The sequence below is a fragment of the Chrysemys picta genome, chromosome 7, assembly GCF_011386835.1.
Source record: "Chrysemys picta bellii isolate R12L10 chromosome 7, ASM1138683v2, whole genome shotgun sequence".
Lineage (NCBI taxonomy): Eukaryota > Metazoa > Chordata > Testudines > Emydidae > Chrysemys > Chrysemys picta.
The window spans coordinates 70294228-70310161 of NC_088797.1; the positions used below are offsets into that span (position 1 = coordinate 70294228).

Sequence of the window (15934 nt, forward strand, 5' to 3'; positions counted from 1 at the left end):
AAGCTTACACTTACCATAGGCATGGAATGGAAAGAGCACACTTGTCTAACGAGATAGTTTCAGGCTGATTGGCTTCTGACTCAGCCAGTCACTGCACTGGGCCACTCAGAGAAGGGGTCCCTCCCCAAACAGAGACCTCAAAATTTGGAGCTGTATTTGCCATCAGATGCAGAAAGAGCCCTGGTGTTTTTACCACTGTGCCACAGAATTTCAGAGCAGGTCTCAGTGGCTGCAGTCTGTGCTAGTCAGTTTGCACCCTTGCACCTAGTCTGGGGACAGTAGTTCCTGAAATACAGGTACTAATTTTGCCAGTGCAGATGCAGCTAGGCTTTTAACAAAAGCCTCAATTCCGCAGAAACTGATTGGGGCTGTAATGAAGTTCATTGTGACTTTGAGTCAATTCCAGCTTATTTTGAGACCTGTGGAAAACATGTTGGAATGAAGTGCTTAGAAGGCTGGGATTTTTTACTGCGCTCTATTACCCCCATACTATTTGTGAATGTACTACACCAAAATGAAGTAAGGGTACAGAGTGCTTACATCAGATGAGATGAGCAGAGGAAGCTGGTGCATTAAACCAGCAGACCAAGCACAGCTGTGGTTCAACACAATGGCCAATTATTGTGGGGGTTTTATTACATAAAGTTGGTTTTGAGCAGCAGAGACCAATTGAAGGGAGGGGGAAGAAAGTTTGTGCTAGTTAATGATAAACAGCTGCTGCCTCTTCAAAAATTCTCAGCACTGTGTGCTGATATCCCATAGTTCAGCTCTGTGCTCTAATTGGAATTATCCTACCTCCTTCCTGTGGGAGGGGCTTATTCTATAAAGGGGCTGCCCAGCTCAGGTTTGCTTTTGGCTACTGTTGTTCTATCAAATGCTGTTCCTTGTATACAGAAGAAGGTACAGTTGAAAGAGAAAGGGGCAGATGAAGAAAGAAAAGGAGGAATGTTCAAGTTTGGGCAGAGTGTTGTTGTCCTTACAGGCTACTCTCATTCTCTTTCTCAAGTAAGAAAGTAAGGGAAGGAAATAAATAAATGAAATTACAGGAAAATCTTCTGTTTGAGCTACCTCTGTGGGATATGAGACTATTGGGCATCTCCTTGTTGAGAATAGAAACCACTATAAGGCATGTTAATGCTATAAAAATAGAAGATATGTTTTAAAAATTAAATAACTAGTACAGCAAGGTAAGTAGGAGCAACAGGGATACGTTTAATAATCAAATATGATACAAAAATTAGAACTGATTAGAGATGACCAGATGTTCTGTTTTTTCCCCTAAGCATCTCTGATATTCAGTTTGTAGGTGAGATGTTAATGGTGATTAACTATCTAATATACCAAAATTCTAACCTACTTACCATTATAAAGAACAAAGAAAAATTGACTATGTTGACCTATAACAAAGTAATGCCCAATCCTGCAAAGATGCAGGCATATGTTTAACTTTGAGTGTATGCCGTCCATCCCGTCCCATTGTCTTCAGTGGGACTATTGCACATGTATAAATCTTTGCAAGCTGGGGTCCAAATACACAGGGATTATTTTACTCATCAAGGACATGTAACCATCGTATTAGTGTGCTGCCAGCTGGTCTGAGCAGACATCTGAGTATATGTGAATGTATGGGGCAATGAGGCAATTTGGTTAAGCCTTGCCAGACAAGGAGTAGCCTTTGTCCAATAAGCAGTGCTAGGTGAAAATGAAAGGTCTGAAAGTTCAGACCTACGAGAACAATCACCATTTTAAGGAAGGAACTTTTTGAGGAACTGTACTGTATGCTTGTACTTGCCCATCTCTTGGTGCCTCCCTTTACTTGTTGTTTTAGGAGCCTACCTGCATAGTTTAATCTATTGTGTGTGTGATGGGGACTGTGTTATAAAGGTTGGCCTTATTTGAACACGGTTTATGGGCAAGCTTAAGCCCACAGGTAAAACGCAGTTTGGTTCTATCTGCACAGGCAAGAGACAACTGGTTAAAATTAAGGTCCCAGGAACACTTATGAACCCTAATACTTGCCTGTTATATGTGGGTTGTGAGGTTTCATTAACATCTGTAAAGTGCTTTGAGATTCTTAGGTGAAAGGCAGGTGGTACTGTACGTATGGCTTGAATTAGTGCGGTCTTCTTGCCCGTGTATAGCCAAGGTTCATAAAAGGAGATTTAGAAAGCATAAATCCTCAAGTAGTTAAAGCAAACCCCATTAATCTGAGGCAACTCCAGATTTAGAGTTTTTTGAAAGCTTCACAGTGCTTTATAAACCATATCTGATACTCTCTGAAATCTGAAAACTCACTCTCTTCCCTTGCAAGCCAGCTTTGATGCCAAGAACACTTAGAGCTAATTCTCTCTTCTTTGCCCTTGCCGTTGACCTCATTTACAGAGATGAAAGGAGAGAAAACAATTAGTTCACTGAGAAATTCTATTATGTGCAAGGGATGTGGACATTTGATCAATATTCTAGGGTTATGGTCTCAGCTAGAAGGGGATATTTGTCTCCGGATTGACTGATGCCCATTAGTCCCAGAAGTCTTTGCGAAGGAGTGAGATAGTGATCCAACCTTTTACTGCTAAAAATCTAAAACATACCATTTAATCTTCTCAAGTGGTGGACTAGGATGGATTTTAAACTTAATTCATCATGATGAGGAAGAGTAAGGGCTAATTAGGGAAATGTGCCTGCAGTTTAACTAATTTGTAAAAAGATAACCGATTATTTCTTTGTATGTTTGTGTCTATATTCTCTACCTCCCTCCTTCCCCTTAAGAGGCTACTGAAAGTCCTAGTCCTATAAGTTGGTCAGTGCAGGCTGGATCCTTCCACCCACCTGGAACAACATGGGCTTCAAGTTTGGAGCTGGTAGTGTTCTAGGAACCTACACACTGCTGCTGTTCTGCAAATGTTCTGTCTGCTGCCTTCTACAGCTCTCATTTTAGCCTTGTCAGTTAGCTCAGTTGTAACAATTCCAGATTGTCAAATATTTTGAATAAGAGATTCTTAAAATATTAAATATGTTCATAACCATAAACTGTAGCGGTCACTCATGTACTCTTCTTTCAGCTACTTTCAAGTCACTGTGAATTACTGTCTTTTTAAGATGGGACACAAATCAGCTGCATACAAGATAACAGAGGTTATTTCTCTGTGTCTGCATTATCTTACCTCCCTCCATCTCCTTAATATGCTGCCATAGAACATAATCTGATGAGCTGATCTGTGCAGGCTGGATACTTCCATCCACGTGGAAAAACATGGCCTTCAGCATATCTGTTAACAGGCGGTAAAGGTTGAACGAATCAGTGTTCCATTCTCCAAGTCTTAAGCAGAGACATAGCTGGCCCACAATTGTATAGCTTGTCATGTTAATAAAATCTCATTGAATTGAGCATCAAGGTCAAGATCGTGTGACTCTGCAGACTCCCTGTTCAAGTCAATTGGGCAGGTGAAATGGCCCTGGCTCCTTTTTAAATTGACACCTCATTGAGGCATTGTATGTGTGTATTGGGGTTGCAGGGGGCAATAGAGTTATCTTTGAGGCTACTATTGTCTGGATGGGAGACGGTTTTCTGCAGGGCTAGACGCAAGTGTAGCAGTGAGTCAGTTGCATTGTTGAAGGCTCTTTGAAACACAAGTGTTAAATACTGTGCAAAGCAGCAAATGTAGGGCAAAGACACCAAAATTGTGGGTCTGATTTTTTTTAACAGGATCTATGCAGATAATTTCCAATGAATGAAGCACTGACGCTGTTATAAGAAAAGGGTTAATTCAACATAACACCCCTATGAAATGTACAGAAGGATGGCTGGTGATATTAATCATAATCAGCACTTCCTATACTAATGCACTTTAAGCACATTTATTAATTTCATGCCACTAGCAGCCTCCAGGAACAGATGATTTGCCAGATTGAGTAAGACAGTTGGTCCTTAGAGTCAGTAATCCTGCCTTCAGAAGTGGCCTATGTCTGATGTGACAGAGAACAGATATTTTGCATTTGAATAGCACCTTCCATCCATAACGTATACCTCACAGCAACCCTGATAGGTGGTTATGAGCCATGTTTACAGAAGGGGAAACAAGCATAGAAGAGTTAAATGACCTGCATAACTTAACAAGCTACTCAGTGGCAGAGCTGGTGAAAGTGCTGAAAACCCCTGGTTAACCTTATCTTTGCATGTATGCCTACATTGTTATTAAGCATCAGAGCTGCTGCTATGGGGCAATACAGAGGGATGGCCAAGAAACAGTGTAGCTTCTGGATGTAACCATTTTGATGGGTGTGGGGAGGGCTTCTTTCAAAGAGCCATTTTGCAATGCTGCTCTCCTTTCTGGTCACTCAGTGTGTTCTCCTGAGCATTGTTATCACTATACATTTATATGGAGAGTATGAGGGGGGAAAACATCCTTTGTTTGACATATTTCAGAGTAGCAACCGTGTTAGTCTGTATCTGCAAAAAGAACAGGAGTACTTGTGGCACCTTAGAGACTAACAAATGTATTAGAGCATAAGCTTTCGTGGACTACAGCCCACTTCTTCGGATGCATCCAGAGTGGAATAAATATTGAGGAGATATATGCTCTCTGTATGTGTGTATATATATCTCCTCAATATTTATTCCACTCTGGATGCATCCGAAGAAGTGGGCTGTAGTCCACGAAAGCTTATGCTCTAAAAATTTGTTAGTCTCTAAGGTGCCACAAGTACTCCTGTTCTTTTTGTTTGACATAGTTGCTGAAACAAACACCACTAGGCCTGCTTGTGGTAACAGTGCATTGCGCTAAAACAAACTTGGTGGGTACGTTACAGGGAGGGGGTTATTGTTAGTGCTGCGATTGAGACTGGGGAGGCAGTGTGGTTTTGGGATTAGGACACTGGATTAGGAGTCAGGAGATCTGAGTTGTAATCCTGGCTCTGGCCTGTTGCATGACCTTGAGCAAACCATTTCAACCCTCTAGGCCTCTGTTTGTGTTTGCATCCTTTGTCCGTCTTGTCTATTTAGACATGCAAGGATTGCATGTGTCGCTATGGATACGTCTACACTTAAGCTAGAGGTTTCAGAGTAGCAGCCGTGTTAGTCTGTATCCGCAAAAAGAAGAACAGGAGGACTTGTGGCACCTTAGAGACTAACAAATTTATTAGAGCATAAGCTTTCGTGGACTACAGCCCACGAAGAAGTGGGCTGTAGTCCACGAAAGCTTATGCTCTAATAAATTTGTTAGTCTCTAAGGTGCCACAAGTCCTCCTGTTCTTCTTTAAGCTAGAGGTGTAATTTCTAGCTCGGGTGGATGTGCATGCGTTAGCTCTGGTCGAGCTAGCATGCTAAAAGTAGCAGTGCAGCCATGGCAGGGCGGGCAGCAGGATGGGCTAGCCACCTGATGCCATAACCTAGGATCCCCAGCGGGATTGTATTCCGGGCGGCTTGCCTGTCCTGCCACCCGCGCTGCCATGCTGGAATTTGTAGCACGCTAGCTCGATCAAAGCTAGCACATGTCTGAGCTGGAAATGACATACCCTAAAGTAGGGTTACCATATCTATTAAATAAAAAAAGAGGACCCTCCACGGGCCCTGGCCCCGCCCATTTCCCCACCCCCAGCCCCGCCCCAACTCTGCCCCTTCCCCACCCTAACTCCGCCCCCTCCTCGCTCTCACTCCCAGCCACTGGGAAAGGGCTGCCCGAGTGCTACCGGCTTCACGGTTTGCCGGGCAACCCCCAGACCCTGCGCCCCCGGCCGGCGCTTCCCCACGCAGCTGGAGCCCGGGAGGGGAAGCGCCCAGCCGGGGGCGCAGGCTCTGGAGGCTGCCTGACAAACCGTGAAGCCGGTAGCGCTTGGGCTTCGGGCAGCCCCCTTGCCTCCGGACCCTGCGCCCCCGGCCGGGTACTTCCCCTCCCGGACTCTGGCAGCGCAGGGTCCGGAGGCATGGGGGCTGCCCGAGCGCTACTGGCTTCGGGCAGCCCCCATGCCCGGCTCTTAAACAGAGCCGAAGAGTTGGGGAGGAGCAGAGCAGCCGCGGCTGGAGGCTCTGCTCCTCCCCTGACTCTTCGGCTCTGTTTAAGAGCCGAGCTGCCCCAGCGCTACCAGCTTCGGGCAGCCCTCGTGCCTCCGGACCCTGTGGCGCCGGAGCCCGGGAGGGGAAGTGCCCGGCTGGCGGCTGGGGTCCGGAGGCAAGGGGGCTGCCTGAAGCCCATAGCGCTCGGGCAGCTCCGCTCTTAAACAGAGCCGAAGAGTCAGGGGAGGAGCAGAGCCGCCATTTTCCCGGACATGTTCGGCTTTTTGGCAATTCCCCCCGGACGGGGGTTTGAGTGCCGAAAAGACGGACATGTCCGGGAAAAAGAGGACGTATGGTAACCCTACCTAAAGGGGATCTTGATCTCAGATTGGGGGATCGCAGCACTGCTATAATATAAATTATAAGCTTCAAAGTTACTGCCCAGCTCTTTTTAGCTCTGATTTTTGTTTTCACTTTCCATTCCTGCCTCCTCAAAGATTAGACTGGCTAAATGGGGAATAAAGAATGGTTTATTACGTTTGGTTTATATAAGAGCTGCCTTAGTGGGTCAGACCATGGTCCATCTTGCCCTGTATCCTATCTGTAACAGAGCCCATACTGGAGCTTCAGGGAAATTATGGAGTGATCCACCCCGTCTTCCACTTCCAGCTTCTGGTAGTTATAGGTTTAGAGTTGCTTTGAGCATGAGTTTGTTTCCCTGTCTATCGTGGCTAGTAGCCAGTGATAGACCTATCTTCCACGAACTTATGCAGGTTTTTTTGTAACTCATTTGTATTTCGAGCATCACAACATCCCATGACAATGAGTTCCACAGGTTAGTTGTGCATTGTGTGGAAAAGTGTTTCCTTTTGTTTGTCTGCCTATTACTTTCATTGGGTGACCCCCCAGTTTTTGTATTGTATGAAAGGGTAAATAGCACTTCTCCCATGCCAGTCATGATTTTACAGCCCTCTATCATATCACCCCCCCCCCCCCTTGTAATCTCTTTCCTTAGCTGAGCAGTTCAGTCTCTCCTCTTATGGAAAACATTCTGCATCCTTGATCATCTTTGTTGTCCTTCTCTGAACCTTTTCCCGTGCTACTATATCCTTTTTGAGACAGGGTGACCAGGACTGGACACAGTGTTCCATTTGCATTGTGGGGGCTACGGCCTCTCGGAGCTACATTGTACTAGGTGCTGTAGATGATGGACCTTGTCCCGAAGACTTTCAGTCTGTAGATTCTTGCTGAATTAAAAATCAACTCTGCAGGAAAAACAAGGCTGGTAAGACTGGACACACCCGTCATTCCTCGAAATGGGACAAACTCCCAGTGCAGGCAAGGCATTGCTGCAAGGGGAACATAGCATTTCATGCAGAGGCACTGGGCTCAGACGTGTCAATTGTAATTAAGAGCTTAAGACAGAGCGTTGGGGGGAAGACCACCACAATGGATTCATAGTATTAAGTCATCTAATACGGCACTGTTAGGCCATTATTTCTTTGCTCAGGAAATCATGTTTTTAAAATATGTTGGGAAATGGTTCAAATGCAGTTGCAGACCGTGTTTAATCCCAGGGGCCAATTTGTAATCCCTTGGTTAGAAACTGTGCTTGAGACTACAACAGACCTAGGGCTTGTCTACACTTGTGATTTTGAACCAATTTTTGCACCGATTTGCAAGTAACTTTTTATATTTTTGCACTGTGTCTACGCTGCAATTGGAGGTGTGCTTGCATACCCATGTTAGTCTAGCATGTGTATAAATAGTAGTGAAGACACGGCACATGGGCTTCAGTGTGGGACATCAATGTGAGTGCATATCCTGGTTCCCTGACAGGTCCATATTGTCTTTCCTGTTATTTTTAGCCATGCTAGGTAGATTAAAGCTAGTGCAGGTATGTATGTCTGTACCTTCACTTGCAGCGTAGACACCTACTAGAGTTCCATAGTCAGACTCTAGGGACAGGCTAGGGCTCTTTAAAATAGATTGCTAGTTAGAACATGGACTGAGGGTATGTCTACACTTGCAGAGTTTTTGCGCTGTAAGTTTCACCGGTGATAGTGAAACAGTGAAAGTAAAGCACTGGTTTGTGTACTCACTTAATTCATCAGGCATCAGAGTGTGTTTACATTAGCAGTACTTCCATTTCTGATGAGAGCAGCGCTCTAGGGCAGCTATCCCACAGTGCAGCTCTCTCTGTTTTGACGATGGGTCTTGTGGAAGGGGTGTGTGTGATCGCGGGGCATCCTGAGTCTCTGCACAGCCTCCTCTCCCCAAACACTGATCAGCTCCAGTAGCTCAGCATTGCTCCAAGCAGGGGATCGTTTGCTGCGTGGAGCAGGCATTGTCACCTGGCCAGATGATAAGTGAGCACTTGCCAAGAAAACAGGAAGGGGAGTTTCAAAGTTCCCGGGGCTTTACAGGGGGAGGGGTGAATGTCTGTTACCTGGCATCAGGGCACTAGAGCTGCTGGCTAGAGTGGTCACCTAGGCACTGTGGGATATCCTGCAGAGGCTAAAAGCTCTGTAATCAGGAAGAACGTTTCTTCACTTGCACATCACTGCAAAAGTATCACCAGTAAGAGCTGTACACCTCTTGTGGAGCTGGTTTTCTTTTTGAGGTGAAACTTCTGAGTTTAGCCGCAAATGTCATTGGCAAGTGTAAACACTCCCATGGTTTTTGCACAAAATAGGGACTTTTTCCGCTTTAAATGGCACATGTAGACGTGCACTAAGACCTTGTCTAAACACACAAGTTGTACAGCTTTAACTATACCAGTGTAGTTAAAGTGGTATAGCCCCCCCCCCCCCCCCACTCGTGGATGCAGTTATATCAGTATGGCTCATTCTCGTAGGGGGAGGGGAATAAGCTATACTGGTATAAGGCAATATTACAAGGCGTAAAGGCAAAAGAAAATGCCTGATTTCTTTCTAATGTAGATGAACAAGTGAGCACCAGGACCAGGCTTTCAAAAAGAGCCCATCTTCGATGCCGATGATAAGATTTCATGTAGTTAGACTGGCCTTGGTTAATAGTGTTAGGCTTAGCTGACCGAGCTGGGTCAGGGGTGTGAAAAAAAACATACCCCTGACTGCCATAGCAATGCTGAGTCCTAACCCTCAATCTAGACATAGTTATGTGGACAGAAGAACGCCTCTGTTGGTGTAGCTACTGTTGCTCAGGGAGGTGGTGGTCCTACATGGACGGAAAAATCCCTTTGGGATTCCGTAGTGGCATAGTCTCCGTAGTGTAGACAGAGCCTTGGTACTTAAATGGCTCTAATTAAGGGTTGGTCTACACTGAAAAGTTACATTGTGAAAAATCCACACCCCTGAGAGATCTAGTTAAACTGACCTAACCCCCGGTGTAGACAGCCCTTAAGCCTGAAGAATTCCTCCATCGACCTAGCTACTGTCTCTTGGGGGGGGGGTGGATTACCTACAGCGATGGGAGAAACTCTTCTGTCATTGTAATAAGTGCTGCTATAGCACTTAAAGTAAGATATGGACTAAATTGTGAAATCACCTCAGGGAGGTGAATTGGACATCTTTTGCTGCTGCTATTGTTTGCCTAGGTCCTGCTTTTTCCATACTGGATCAAGGGCAGCAGCACATGCGGTACCGTTGTAAAAGCTGCTTGCAGTGAAAAAAGCTGGGAGAAGTTTTTGTAATGAAATCTCAGGCCTGGTCTATGCACTGTTTTTGAACCACTATAACTGTTTAGGTTAGGGGCATGATGCTTTATTAAATTAGGGATGCTGTGAATGTAGAAGCAAGAGGGCTGTTGGAAGTTACAGAATCATCCAAATTTTTGTTCTTTGCTGAGTTTATGAGAGTGAGAGTTTTTGCTCCTGTGAACAGTTACCTTCAAAAGGAACTAATGCACCTTGGTAAAGGAGTTGAATTGATTACTGTTGCCTGTGAAGAACTGCAAGAAAAGAAAGAGACGTTTGAAGATATTTTCTCAGAGATTTCATCCAAGCGCCCTGTTTTGCAAGATGCATGTGATGAAATCTAACATTAACATGTGCCACCAAAAGAACTGAGATATTCCCCCAGAATTTTAAGATACCATAGTCACTGAGGATTTAGCAGAATTCCAAAATGTAAATGATCATCAGTGGTCAACAGGAGGAATTGTCAGGAATTGATTGATGAAACCAGTGATGAATTGCAAAGGAGATTTTCTGAGAAGAACTCCAAGTTATCCCAATACTTGTCAATAATCTATTCCACCACCTTTCCAGACTTCATGAAATGGGAATCCCTGTGCTCTTTGATTGAATTGCTTGGATTAGATATTGAGAAAGTGGCTGTATTTAAACCACTGATAGATGAGAGAAATTGCAAAGAATTTAAAGAAGTTCTAGGTACTTCCAAGGAATTAAAGGATGCTTTCCTATTGTATTTTTGAAATGTCTATAGTGGTCTTGTTTGGAGCATCATCTGCAGCTTGTGAGAATTCCTTTTCTTGTTTGAAAAGAATTTTATCACACCACTGGATGAGAATGATCCAGGAAAGGAAGAGAAACCTAATTTTCATGTCATGAGAACTGAACCTGGATGTCTTTGTGGAGGAATTCACATACCATTATCTAAGAAGACTACAACTTTGGTTTCATGACAGTCTTCGTTACATAGCACTTTTGTGTTAAAATCCCTACTTTTTCTGTTTTTGAATCTTTGAATTTTTGGAATGCTTGAATATTTTCGATGTTATAGTGAACAATCACAAAAATATCATTTTTTCTTATTGCATAAAAACAAAGTTTTTTAAAAAAAAGCTGCTGACTGAGATTGCATTTTTCACCAAGTATGTGAATTTCTGAAGGCCAGGACAACTGCCCCTCTTGTCATGCATTCAATCACCCCCCCATCCCCCATGTCAATGTCCTAGCTACGTGGCTGTTGTAATACCAAGTCTGCACAGCCCGACCCAGCTCCAACATGGGTTTTCAGATGGGCTCAGATTATTTTAACAAATAAATTGCTCATCCTGGAAAAGATTTTGAATTTAGCCAGTCAGCAGGAGAAGGCTTTCATCCAGCCATCCTGCCCTTAGGCATAGCATAGTCTAAATGGTTTGCTACTTAGGCCTTTACATATCAGGTGGCACCTCAGTTAGCACTTGATCCATTGTGATCTGTCATCAATAAACCAGTCCTGAACTGCTGTTCTCCACTGTGGAGCGCCTGCAAACAATTGAGCAGAAACTGAGGCATCCTTTAGAAGGAGGACATGTTACTGAGTGGTCTGCAGAGCAAAAAGACTTTGTCTTTGTTATGAGAATCTATATACCTATGGCCAGTCCTGCACTGTGGGTCACTATTCTTCCCCTATCCCTTGTCTTTCACCTGGGTGCTTCTCCCACATTATGGGCAGAAGGAATAGAATCTGGTTTTAGAAAGCTACAGCTCAATGCTTATGAACTGCGAATTAGCACATATAGCATGATCTAACCTACACACAGTGTTTGCCCTTTGTTCAGTACACCTTGGAAACACAGCGCTATGTCTTAGGAGTCTATTCTAAAGGTGGGAGTTTGTGCCCTTGAACTTGCAACACTATTTCACATCTACATTGGGTGAAGGTCAAAAGTTGTTTAAAAAAACGGATCAGGAATTATACTGGAAATATTGGGGTGTTGGGGCAGAAATCTCAGTGAATTAGACAAGTGTCGAGAAAAGGAAAGCATATGCGAGGTGCCAAGGAACCTTTCATTACTGATTCTCTTTGAGTTAATAGAAAATGACAATCTAAGGTGTTTAAAAAAAAAAAAAAAAAATGAACATGGAGAAAAATACAAGGACTGGTTAAAAATTTGAGGCTGATCTCCAAAACCTCAGGAGGATTTTTGTGTCAAGGTTCTTTTCCCTAGGAGTATTTATAAATAATCTGGAGTGGATTAGACCTTCATGATTGAAAATTTAATTTGGGGTCATCTTTAAATGAACTCTAAAAGCATTAGATTTCACTTGACTGGGCTCTTTGCTTTGGGCTTAGGCCCAACATATCTTCAAATCAATTCCAAGGTCCCTTTATAGCCCAAGCTGCTATTGATTTTTTTTCTTCTTTTTACAAAAACTCGTCTCTAAACTGATTGTGTTATATATCTTGCCTAGTAAATCAATAGGGCTGAATTCAGACCAGGAGACACTACTGTACCAGGAAGTATGAGCACCCCGGCTTTTCTGTGACTGGTGAGGACATCTGGCAATTCCAAAAAGGATCAGCAGGTGGCATTTCAGGGCTAAGACTCAAAGTCAGCTAATGCTGTTTCTGTTCTTACAAAGCTTTTTGTATTCCTTATAATGGGTGTACAACCGGAGTGCATATTCATATTCTAATCTTCTAGTATTCCTTGCTGTCAGAAGGCCTGATCGATACCATACACCTCATCAGTGAAACATTTTGAGGAGTTAGAGAAAATGTGCTATGAATTAAATGCTTTTTCTTGTGAACAGCTGGACATACTTGAAGGGTGTGAGGTGGCATATGTTTTTAACAGAGAACACACACAGCATGCAATATCAGCCTGGGCATGTGAAGCCCTATGTAGGGCCTTATTTACAGCACATAAGCAGGTATCTAGTGCATTTCCTGAGAACCCATTCACTGGGAAAGCTGACAGCATACTTGACTGGACTGACATGACATCCTGCACAGTGACAAGGATAGGAAATCCGCACATAAGCAGTTCTCTTTCTAGTCCTATCAGTGACAGGTCTTTCAGATTCATGTATTCATTCATTTGTATGTGCACTGATGTCAGGAGCAAATGTGGCACGACACAATGTATTCTGGTATCTTACTGAAGGATAATGTTTTATACATTCTGAGTACTCTTTTGCTGGGAAGGCCATTCACAGGCAATAGGACCATATAATCCAGAGTACAGTAATAGTGAATTCACTGTAAGGGGGGGTATATGATCCAGGTCTATAAAATCATGAATGATGTGGAGAAAGTGAATACGGAAGTAGTATTCAGCCCTTCACATAATACAAGAACCAGGGGTCACCCATTGAAATTAATAGTTTAAAACAAACTTAAGGAAGTGCTTTTTCACATAGTCATAGTCAACCTGTGGAACTTGTTACTAGGTGATATAGTGATGGCTAAAAGTATAATGGGGTTCAAAAAATAATTAGATACATTCATGGATGATAGGTCCATCGATGGCTATTAGCCGAGATGGTCAGGGACACAACCCCATGCTCTAGGTGTCCCTAAATCTCTGACTACCAGAAGCCGGGACTGGACAACAGAGGACGGATCACTTGATAAATTGCTCTGTTCTGTTCATTCCCTCGGAAGCATCTAGTACTGGCCACTGTTGGAAGGCAGAATACTGGGCTAGATGAACCATTGTTCTGACCCCATAGGGCCATTCTTATGTTGTTCTGAATTGTTTTTCCATTTCAGTGGCTCGGTTGCTTTTTTGACCAGAGAAGAATGTGCTTTGCTATAAGGTCTCTTGGTTTTAACGTGAGTCATGTTTACTTGCTACAGAAAGTGTCAGAAAATGATTGTTTCTAGGAGAATATTGAAAAACACAACATCTTGCTGGTATTGTTTGTGTTTTCACATTTTGGACTGTTATTTTTAACGTGTGTGTGTGTGTGTGGGTGGAGGTGTGGTGGTAAGGAGCCGCTTGTAAAGAACTACCAGAGGATGGGTTTCAGAGTAGCAGCCGTGTTAGTCTGTATCCGCAAAAAGAACAGGAGTACTTGTGGCACCTTAGAGACTAACAAATTTATTAGAGCATAAGCTTTCGTGGACTACAGCCCACTTCTTCGGATGCATATAGAGTGGAATAAATATTGAGGAGATATATATACACACATACAGAGAGCATAAACAGGTGGGAGTTGTCTTATGCTCTCTGTATGTGTGTATATATATCTCCTCAATATTTATTCCACTCTATATGCATCCGAAGAAGTGGGCTGTAGTCCACGAAAGCTTATGCTCTAATAAATTTGTTAGTCTCTAAGGTGCCACAAGTACTCCTGTTCTTTTTACCAGAGGATGGGACATCCTTTTTCTTTCTGCTCACTTCACTGTCTTGTTTTAGGCTCTGGCTACACTATAAGGCTTTTAGCAACACAGCTGCAGTTTGTCTGCAGGAGAGACCTCTCCTGCCAGCAAAAAACTTCCATCCCCCACGAGTGGCAGTGGCTTTGTTGGCAGGAGAGCGCTCCTGCCGACAAAGCGCTGTTCCCACCGGTGCTTTTTGTTGGTAAAACTTTTGTCATTCTGCGGGGGAGGGGTTTAACACTCCTGAACAACAAAAGTTTTGCCGACAAAGTGCCAGTGTAGACAAATCCTTAGAGAGACAAGGTGGGTGCAGGTAATATCTTTCAGTGAACCAACTTTTGTTGGTGAGAGAGACAAGCTCTCAAGCTTACACAGAGATCTTCTTCAGGTCTGGCAAATGTATTCAAAGTATCACAGCTACATACAAAGTGGAAAAGATTGTTTAGCATAAGTGTAAACACATTTCAAGTGACCTCTCAAGGTGAAGTGGCTGTTAGCACCTTTCCAGTCAGGGGAGAGGGAAAACTAGTGTGTAGGGTTAGTGGGTGATAGATTGTTGTAATAAACCATAAATCCTATTTCTTTATTCAGTCCATGATTTTTTGAGTGTCCAGCAAAGTTATGAGTTTAAGCTCCCAGGGTCATCTTTTGAAGGTGTTGTGCAGGTTTCCTTGGAGGATGAGGATCGAGAGATCAGATACAGAGTGATCGCTTGTTGAAGAGTGTTCAGACAAGGTAATATGGTGTTTTATCATTTTTCTCTGTGAGTTCATTCAAGAGTGTAGTGATTGTCTTGTTTTGTAGTTGTTGTTGGGTATTTAGTGCACTGGTATACCACATGTTGTGATAGGCATATGTAGGACCCAGGGGTCTTGGAAGGTGTGCTGTGTGGGAGTGTTGATCATTGTACCAGTGGAGATACTTCTACAGATTTTGCATCTGTTGTTCTGGCAAGATCTGGTGCCAGAAATTGGTCCAATAAAATATATTAGCTCACCCACTTTGTCTCTTTAATATCCTGGGACCAACATGGCTAGAACAACACAGCATATCTTTTTTTTTTTTTTTTTTTAAGATCTTAGATCTACATACAAAGTTGCACTGGCTTTACTAAAGGGGTGATTTAAACCAATTTAGTTACATCAGTGCAACTGTGTGTGGATGCTTTTAAATTGATTTAAATCTGGATTATAAATTTAGCATTCCCCTATCAATAGGCTAGGCAGAATTCAATTTTTATGTTTGAATAATTTTGATGGATAATATGAGTGTTTATTTTTAAGCATTTTTCTATTTTTATCAATTTAAACGTTCACAGTTGCACAAAATTATGAGTTCTATGCATTTTTATTTGTTTGTGTGATGGCCCTGTAAAAATTTAAGCAAAGTGTGTGTGTGTGGGGGGGGGCTAGGGGGGGCTGGTCAGACAATAATTATGACAATGACAGCAGACATTGAGATTCAAAAAGTTAAAGCTTTATAACTGTTAAAACACAAATTATCAACATTGAATGTCAAAATATACAAAGTAAATATCCTCACATCAATCTCTGTTCTCAAGCAGCATTTTTCTCATTTTGCCTATCTGCAAATTTCTGTTATCGATGGAAATATTTTTTTCCATGGGTTTGTGTGTGTACTGGGAAATTTACATTTACTGATCTTTACCAATAAAAAAATGAATCCTAACAAGCCGACCTATAAATTACTAGTTTTAAACCAATATAAGTGGGTCCTCCATACAGGGGTTTGCACTGATTTAACTAAACCAGTTTAATTAAACTAATGCAAGCTCACATGTAGACAAGCCTCATGTCTCTTATGTTAAGCAGGATGTATGTATATAACAGTGGATCTCAAACTTTTTTACTGGAGACCCCTTTCACATCGCAAGCCTCTGAGT

At 43.0% G+C, this 15934-nt stretch overlaps 1 long non-coding RNA gene across 1 annotated transcript in view; it reads left to right on the top strand.

The window, feature by feature from the left end:
- Positions 1-810: 810 nt before the first annotated feature.
- The window catches only part of LOC135972931 (uncharacterized), a 112794-nt gene continuing 97670 nt past the window's right edge, over positions 811-15934 (top strand). The window contains exon 1 of the long non-coding RNA XR_010589549.1: positions 811-1005. This is a non-coding gene — a long non-coding RNA (uncharacterized LOC135972931). The remainder of the gene's footprint in view (positions 1006-15934) is intronic.